We start from the raw sequence: 9,879 nt of genomic DNA, 5'->3' as shown, positions 1-9,879 counted from the left end.
GGGTCACGAATCCAATATCATCCTCAGGCCCGAGGGAATCTGTTTAGAGAGAGGGGGGAGGGTCACGACTAAGGGTTAAGGAAGGTCATCGACCTTTTTGGTTCTTGGAGAGGGGGAAGGTCAATGGGGAGAAGGGGGGCTTCCAGGTTCTAGAAGAGGGGAATGATTACTGGAAAAAAGGGAGAGAAGTGGAGGCTTTTTTTTGTCCATACATTATCATCTATTGTGCAGTCATAAGGGAGCTGAAATGTGAGACCAACGTGTCAAACACTCATTGGAGGATTGCTATTTGTGGAATAATAGATCGACCGGCCAGAAGATTTTCTCATCCCAAAATTGTGGATCAAACTGAAGTTTGAACAATATTTCACATATAATCTAGCATAGAGCTTCCCTAATGCTCACAGTTAAGACCCATAAAAATGGATGTGGGGATAGAGAGGGTAAAACTAGAAAAATTAATCAAACAAAAACCCATAAAAATAGTGGGGAGAGAGAGAGAGAGAGGAACTTACCAAAGATCGAATGGTTGTTTAGTCTTCATGACAAGCGGCGAAGGAGGCTTGAGAGAAAGGCTGACTAGGGTTTTGGCGAGTGAGATAGAGAAAGAGAGAGAAAATCAAACTAAAGAGGGGTTACAAATTCAAAACGATGTTGTTTCATCTTGATAATAGCTTAATTGTGCATAATTTTATTATTTTCACAATTATGCAGTGTTACAATTATACTTTTTTTAATATTTTTTTAGAAGATGGAAGTAGACTTCAATTAAAAATAGAAGTAATAAAGAGAGATAAGTTTTAAGACCAAAGGGAAGCAAACGTATGTGGCAGGGTCTGTTATTCAAATGTGGTTGGAAGAAAGAAGAATTCTTGTAAAGCTAATGAATAACGAGTAAAGAAAAGAAAAGAAAATATAAGATGCAAAGGAATAAAAATATGGGCCCAAGCACTTGTAAAGCAAAATGTTAAAGAGTTAAGACATTAGAGAGAGAGGACCTGTAGGGGCATTCTTAATGAATAAGGAAACAAAGAAAAAAAAAAGACAAGAAGATAAGACACGTACTTGGAAAGGAAACCAACTTTTCAACTCTATAAATAAACAAAATAATGAGAGGCTTATTATCCTATTACTACTCTTTTTATTTTTTTTTATTTTTTTTACTTAATGGTTTAAGAAGTGACTATTAGTGAAGTTGTATATATATTTTTTTAAATTTCTTCTTAATGATTAAGGATGTAAAAAAAATACTTGAAAGAAAATCATAAAAAAAAAAAAATTCAAATACACTATAGGGTAGTAGAAGGGTAGTAAGAAAGTAGTAAATGTATCATTATCCAAATAAACAATGGCTCATTCTGAACTGGGACTCTAGGCACCACACTAGACCAAAGAAGAAAATAAAATACCTAGCACCATAGGAACTTCTTTGAAGAGAAAGAAAAAGTGGGATTCTACCACCAGTTTTACAACTATGTTTATGTTTTGAGAGCATTGTAATTTATAATATTCTTTAGTTTCTTTTAAATATTGTTTTGATGTTTATTTACATTCAAAGTTTAGAGTTTATTTTCATGAACATGTCTAGCTAAGTTTTCAACTAAGGTAGAGGATAAAACCTCATTGATGATTAGTAGTATTATTTATGAGATTGATTTTCTTCCTTAGTTATTTATATGTTCAATGATATATTGTTCTTGCTTCATATCAATTAAGAGAGAAAGAGTTCTTGATATGAGTTCAATCATGTTTTTCTATGATCTAGAATAATCTTAATCAATTGAGAGTCTGATTTATGATTTTTTTCAAAAATAAAATCGTATATCTTTTATGATTTGTTTTAACACATACAAGTAATGATTTGATTTTATATCTTTGAGTAAAGAAGAATATACTTTAGATATTTTCATAAAAAAGGGTTTCAATAATACTATTTTCCATGATAACAATATTGATTTCTAAATTATCATATAGATAGATGTTTAGGAAGAATCAATTTTCATAATATATTATTATAAATTAATGAGGTGGATTTTAAAACCTTAGTTCATTCTCCATTGATAGTTTATTCGTTGTTAGATTAGTTTGCATCTTTAGAATTTATTTTAGTTCTTTTTATTGCGATTAGTTTATTAAATTAATTATTTATTGCTTTGGTTAATTGATTGTTTAGTGCATAAGTTCTTGTTTTATTTTACAACTCATCTTTTTGAACAATATTAGAATTTATTTGGCTTATATTTAATTGGTTTCCTATGTTTTTACAAATCCTAATGTGCTCGATCTCATTCTTGCTAAAGCTATACTTGGATATGGTTCGAGCACTTGTGAGTATAATTAAAATTTCACAAGTTTTGGCGCCGTTGCCAAGGACTTGGTTAGGAAAATACATTAAATATTGACTAAATTTATTCTTTTACTAGTTGTAGTTAGTTTTAAAAAAAATCAAAAGTTCAAAAAATTAGAAAAAAAATTGCAATATTGTATGGTGTATGAAAACGTAGATACGTGATCATACACATTGTCTTATTAATCTAGATCCAAATTCATTGTTTACAATGGGGGAAAATTTTGAGGATTCAAAAACTCTTAGGGAGATTTTTTTCACTCATTAACCAACCCTCCATCATGTATAGTGTTGCTTGCGACTAGTGCGGTATATTTTGAGTTGAAATCACAGACTATTCAATTACTTCCCACTTTTCATAGTTTTGAGAGAGAAGATACTTATATGCATGTAAAAGATTTTCTTGAGATTTGTGCTACCTTTAGGTTTCAAAACTTCACTGATGAGTCATTTCGCCTATGTTTATTTCCTTTTTCTTTGAAGGATAAAGCAAAGGTTTGGTTTAACTCTTTGCCTTCTAGATCTATCACTTCTTAGTATGTTTGTCACAAAATTTCTCTCTGAGTTTTTTCTAATGTCAAAAACCAATCCTTTGAGAAGAGAGATTACTTATTTTTATCAAGAAGACAATAAAAATTTTTATGAGAGTTGTGAGAGATTTAAGGACTTGATTCTAAAGTGTCTCCACTATGGTTTTGATACATGGAGATTAGTACAATATTTCTATAGTAGTTTAACTCAGATAAACTGTAACATAATTGAGTTAATGGATGGTGGTGGATTTTTGAGTTTAATAGATAATGAGGTATATAAGTTTCTTGAAAATATATCAGAAAGCTCTCAACAATTGGACTTTTCTACTCAGAGAGAGATCATCCCAAACAATCAAGAAATGAGGTTTATATGAACTAAGTGAGGATCATGATATTAAGATCAAATTAGACAATCTCACTCGTAAGGTAGAAGCTTTAACTTTAAGAAGAACCATGAATTGTGTCAATCAAGTCTAAGATGAAATATGTTCTCTCTGCTTTAGTCCTCTGCATACAACACAAACATGTCCTTCCTCACATGCTTCTTCAGAGTGCTATGCTGAGCAAGCAAACGCACTAAATAATTTTGGGAAGCCGATTGCTAGTCTTTTTCTAGATACATTCAACCCTAATTGGCGGAGTCATTCTAATTTTTTCTAGAGACAAAATCAACCTCCCATGAATTTAGGTGGACTACGGATGCAGTAGCAAAGTCAATTTCTTCCACCTAATACAAGTTATCCTTTTGTTCTTCAATCTACTCCTCCATTTGTGGCACCACCGCGACAACAATCATCCTTAGAAGAGTATTTTAAGGCATTCATACAATCCACTAACCAAGCCATACATGAGATGAAAAAAATCCACTCAGATGAATACTCAAGCAATCTCAAAATTAGAAAGTCAACTTGGCCAGTTAGCAACCCATGTTGGTGAGAGGGAGAAAGCAAAATTTTCGAGTCGACTTATACCCAATCCAAAAGGACAATATGCCCTTAATAATGCATCTAGTTCTACTCAGGGATAAGAGCATGTTCAATCCATTATCACACTCAGGTCAGGTAAACAAATTGATAATCAAGAAAAAGTAACAAGATATGAGGAGTTGGATTCAATAGAGAAAAAGAATTTCAACCCAGCATCCCTCAAAGTTCATGATTCTAGTCCTCCTGAGCCTATTAAGAAATTTATTCCTAGAGCCCCGTTTCCTCAAAGGTTAGAAAATCCTTAGAAAAATGCTAAATTTAATTATATTTTAGAGGTGTTTAAGCAAATACAAATTAATATACTATTCATTGATGCAATTTAGCAAGTACTTATCTAAGCAAAGTTTTCGAAGGATCTTGTTACAGTAAAAATGAACAATAATGCTCCAACAAAGGCATTTCTAACTAAGCAAGATAGTTCTGTCATTTAGAGTAAATATCCAGTCAAATACAATGACCCTTGATCTCCTACAATTTTGTGTAAGATTGAGAATCATCATATTGAGAGAGCTTTGTTAGATTTTGGGGTGAGTGTGAACCTACTACCATATTCTATATATTCTCAATTAGGCTTAGGGGAGCTACAATCCACTTAAATGACACTTTAGTTAGCTTATAGGTTTGTTAAGATCCCTAGAGGCATTGTTGAGGATGTCTTGATCAAGGTTGATTCATTCTATTTTCTAGTAGATTTTGTGGTATTAGACACCAAGCCTACTCAAAATGTTATTACACAAATCATGTTATTTTGGGCCCTTTTTTAGACACATCTAATGCTTTAATTAATTATCAAAGTGGTGTGATGAAAATTTCTTTTTAAAATGTGACTGTTGAGCTCAATATCTTCCATATAAGCAAAAAAATACCGATGATGAAGATATTTATGAGGTTAATATGATTGAGAGTTTTGTCCAGAACATTTTTGTACAAGCAAGTTGTGAGGTCCCTCTAGAAGCTTATCTTACTCATTTTGGATGCAATTTTGATATTGAGAAATCAATTGAAGATGTCAGCTTATTGTTAGATTCAGTCCCTTCTTTGAGCAACACCAAGAGGCAATCAAAAGTGGTCCCTCTTCCTCTATCTTCCACACCACTACTTCCATCTTATGTAGAGCCCCCAACGTTGGAGTTAAAGCCATTGCCTGAAACATTAAAATATATATTTTTAGGTTCTTCTGAAACCTTGCCAGTTATTATAGCTTTAGATTTAGATGACTCTAGGGAGCGTCAATTGATAAGCGTACTTAAATAACATAAGGAAGCTATAGTGGACAATTGTTGATAACAAGGGTATTACTTCATCAGTGGTTATGCATAGAATTCACTTGGAAGAGGATGCTAAAACTTCTTGTGAATTACAAAGATGTCTAAACACTGTCATGCAAGAGGTGGTGAGAGCTAAAGTGTTAAAACTTAGGGAGATGTTGGTATAATTTACCCAATTTCTAATAGTAAATGGGTAAGTCCAGTACGAGTTGTGCAAAAGACGTTAGGTATAACAATGGTCAAGAATAAAGCTAGTGAGTTAGTTCCTAATCAAGTGCAAACAGGATGAAGAGTATGCATTGACGATCGTAAGTTGAATTCCACGGCAAGGAAAAATCATTTTCCTCTACCCTTCATAGATCAAATGTTAGAGAGGTTAGCCGAGCATGCATATTATTGTTCTCTTGATGGGTACTCCAGTTATAATCAAATTCTCATTTCACCGGAGGATCAAGAGAATTCCACTTTTACGTGCTCATTTGAAACTTTTGCCTATTGTCACATGCCTTTTGGCCTATGTAATGCACCTGCCACTTTTTAGAAGTGCATAATTGTTATTTTTTTTCTGATATGGTAGGATAGTTCTTAGAGGTATTTATGGATGATTTTTCTATATTTGGGTCTATGTTTGAGGAGTGTTTGCACCACTTATCCTTGGTTTTAGTGAGACGTGAAGAAAAAAATCTTGTACTTAATTGGGAGAAGTGTTATTTCATAGTAAAGAAGGGAATTGTTCTTGGGCATATAATATCACAAAATGGTATTGAGGTTGATAAGGTTAAAGTTGATTTAATTTCTAATCTTCCACCTCCATAGAATGTGAAAGGAATCAGATCATTTTTGGGCCATGCATGATTTTATCGAAGGTTTATCAAGAATTTTAGTAAGATTTTTGGGCCTATCTACAACTTGCTTGCCAAAGATACCCTATTTTTGTTTGATGATAAATGCCTTAATGCTTTTGAAAGACAAACAATTGAATTAACGTCTGCACCTGTCATGTGACCACCTAATTGGAGTGTGCCTTTTGAGATTACTATGTGTAATGCCTCTGATTATGTGATTGTTGCTGTTTTGGGACATCATATTAATAAAATACCCCATGTGATTTACTATGCCAGTTGTACCCTTAATGATGCTAAACTAAATTATTCCACGATTGAAAAAAAATTGTTAGCTGTTGTGTTTCCATTAGACAAATTTCGATCGTATTTGTTAGGGTCTAAGGTAGTGATTTATTCTAATCATGTTGCATTGAGATATTTGTTTTCCAAAAAGGATGTAAGCCCCTTTTGATTTGTTGGATTTTGTTGCTACAAGAGTTTGATCTTGAGATTCGGGACAAGAAATGGTCAAAAAATGTGGTTGCTAAACATCTATCTAGGTTGGTAGTAGAACATAATGAGGACAGCATGCCCATTATAGATAACTTTCCTAATAAGCAGTTGATTCGGGTCTCCCAAGCACCTTTGTATGCTGATATTGTGTACTATCTTGTTACTGACCAAATGCCTTCACATTGGACCAAACAAGACAGAATCTTTTAGGATGATCCGTATTTGTTCAAGTACTAACATGATCAGATAATAAGGAGATCTATCCCAGAAAGTGACCAAAATAATATCATCACTTTTTGTCATACTCAAGCATGTGGAGGTCATTTTAATTCAAGGAAGACGACTGCAAAATTCTTACAATGTGGCTTTTATTGGCCTTTTATTTTTCATGATTCTCATGCCTATTGTTCATCTTGTGAGAGATGTCGAAATTTGGGAAGTATTGGAAGAAGGAATATGATGCCCTTGAACCCTATTCTGATTGTTGAAATATTCGATGTTTGTGGTATTGATTTCATGGGTTCTTTCCCTAATTCATTTGGAAACCTTTACATCCTTGTCAGAGTGGAGTATGTGTCTAATTAGGTAGATGTCATCGCTTATAGAAATAATGATCACAAAGTTGTCATCAAGTTCTCAATGGACAATATTTTTTGCACACTTTGATACACCACGTGCTATTATTAGTGATGGAGGAAAATACTTTTGCAATAGAGTTTTTGAGCTGTTAATGAAGAAATATGGGATAACCCATAAAGTTGGCACCCCTTATTCCTCATAGACATGCAGTCAAGTAAAGATAAACAATAAGGAAATTAAGAGCATATTAGAGAAAATGGCAAATCCCACTCAAAAGGATTGGTCACTTAGACTCAATGATTCATTATGAGCATATCATACCACATTTAAGACTCCAATTGGAATGTTCGGTACAGAATCATTTTCAGTAAGGCTTGTCATCTTTCTGTAAGGCTGCATAGAGCTAATTGGACTATTAAATAGTTGAATTTTGACCTTGATAAGGCAAGTGCCCATAGGAAACTACAATTAAATGAGTTGTACGATTGTGCTAAATCATATAAGAAATGAATGAAAATGGTTCATGATTCAAACATATTGAGAAAATTTTTTGAACCAAGTCAAAATTAAAAGTTCTTCTATATAATTCTTGTTTATATCTTTTTCTAGAAAAATTACAATCCAGATGGACTGGGAAATTCATAGTGAACACAGTGTATCCACACGGGATAGTCAAGATTGAAAATCCTAAAAATGGTGATATTTTTAAAGTTAATGGTCAACATTTGAAACCATTTTTAGAAATTAAGAGCCCAGAAGTTGAAGAAGTGCCACTTGAGGATCCTGCTTATCATGATTAATTTACAATTTTGTCATAGATTAGTGCATTAAAAAAAATGCAAAAAAAATGCAATTTTTTTTTTTTTTTGTCTCTTTTCATTTTCAATAGATCTTTCTTTTAGTAGATCTTTGTTTTGGTATCTAGTTTTCTTTTTTGTTCTTTTTTTTTTCCTTTTTAGCTAATATTTTGCAGGATATAGATTTTCAATAATCAGCTTGATCAGGCAATTATCTCAACGCCCACTTCTATTGTTCTGAATTCTTATGTTCATACTATATTTTGATTTTGCATATTAAAGATATCTATTTTAGCATATAATTTTCACATTGAGGACAATGTTCAGTTTAGGTTGAGGGAGGAGTTATTCTATTTTAAGTTGGTATCATTTCCTGGTTATATTCTTTTTCTTTCCTTTATTTGTGTCATCATTATTTTTGTCTTAAAAGAAATAAAATAAAAAAATTCGACATTAGTTTATGTGGAGTTCATTATACTACTTCTATATACAGAGTTTCACTATTTTCATGCTTACTTTATTACACAAATACGTAGTTACACATACATAGCCTCCTATTGATGGATAAATGTGGTTAGAAAATCTTGAAGATAACAATGTGGAGACTATTGACCCTTGTTAGTTTTGAGCAAATCTATTTTTTTGTGAGGATAATTTGCTTCTGCTCTAAATTTCATTTGGAAGTGAGAATTTTTTATTTTTATTTTTTGTTTTAGTCTCATTATTCCTTCTTTTGGCTGAATGCAAATCAAATTCTTTTGCAATATTTTAATCCCAGAAATTCATGGATGTTGAAGAATTATGCTAGTATTTGAGAGATGACATTAGATTATTTTTGTTTATTTTTAGCCTCAACCTTCTTCTATCGATACATTGCCGCTAGTCACCCCGTCGATCCTATTGATTAGCTGTTCTTTCTTAAGCCCTCTTTTCCAAAGTGTTTCAAGAATAGATTTTTTCAATCTACATCAATGTAGTGGAAGTGTAGTGAAAGTGTGAGGATTGAGAAGAAAACAAAAAACAAACAAACAAATGATCAAATGATCAAATTGAAGAAGTATACCATGAAAAATATATAGTTATTCATTGAAAATGAGTTGGAACAAGGGATGAAATGAAAATGTCAAAGAGAATTGAAATTTTAATTGTTCTTGACAACATTTCTTATTTTTACCATTACCCACATATTATATATTTTGCTTCTTTTACCCTATATTTCGTGCCAATAAAATCCTTATTTGATCTTGAGGATTCCATAATTTAAATATTGACATGACTATATAATGAAGTTGGCATAAATTCTATTTTTGGCATCGTTTCATGAGACTATATATTTTTCTCATACCAAGCATGTCTTTTCATAATTTAATATGAGATATTTGTTTTGTTTACATTTATTCCGCTCACATACATTGTTAAAAGTGTAATACTCTATTCAGAGTGATTTTATTTGTCGAATGTACACCCTAGTGAGTTTTGAGTTGAAGCATACTTTCAGATAGAAATTTGAGTTACGTTTATCCTAAACAAAGGGTGTGTTTTGGTGTTGCCTAAACTTTCACTCATAGTAAGTATTGAATGTATGCAAAATTTCTTTGGTATTTGTAGTGTTTTAAAGTATTGCTAAGAGAAATGAAAACAAATATTTAAAATGTAGTTTTTTATCTTTAGCTTTTAGTCGCTTTAATTGTTAGAGACTATCAATAAGCTGGTTGGGGAGTGTGAAATAGCTAAATCGTGTATAATTTTACTATTTTCACAATTATGCAGTGTTAATAATTATACTTTTTTATTTTTTAATTTATTTCAAAAGATGGAAGTATACTTCAATTAAAAATAGAAGTAACAAAGAAAGATTAAGTTTTTCTTTTATTTTTATTTTTCGAATCAAGCTTTTTTTTTTAAAAGAACATCTTACTTCATTAATCAAAGATCATTACATGAGCTCTCTTTATCAACAATATCCTTAATGCAAACAGGTATGCTGTCGAGCCATACCAAATTAGTCTCTATAGATAGACTTTCCTTAGCT

At 32.0% G+C, this 9,879-nt stretch overlaps 1 non-coding gene across 1 annotated transcript; it reads right to left on the bottom strand.

Moving 5' to 3' along the window:
* Positions 1–2,934: 2,934 nt before the first annotated feature.
* On the bottom strand, positions 2,935–3,042 carry LOC122283598. Its single transcript, XR_006230995.1, has one exon. It is a non-coding gene; the product is annotated as a small nucleolar RNA R71 (small nucleolar RNA).
* Between the last annotated feature and the right edge of the window lie 6,837 nt (positions 3,043–9,879).

The sequence above is a fragment of the Carya illinoinensis genome, chromosome 11, assembly GCF_018687715.1.
Source record: "Carya illinoinensis cultivar Pawnee chromosome 11, C.illinoinensisPawnee_v1, whole genome shotgun sequence".
In the NCBI taxonomy this organism is placed as follows: Eukaryota; Viridiplantae; Streptophyta; class Magnoliopsida; order Fagales; family Juglandaceae; genus Carya; species Carya illinoinensis.
The sequence above is the reverse complement of the archived record's forward strand: the minus strand, read 5'-3'. Positions and strand labels throughout refer to the sequence as shown.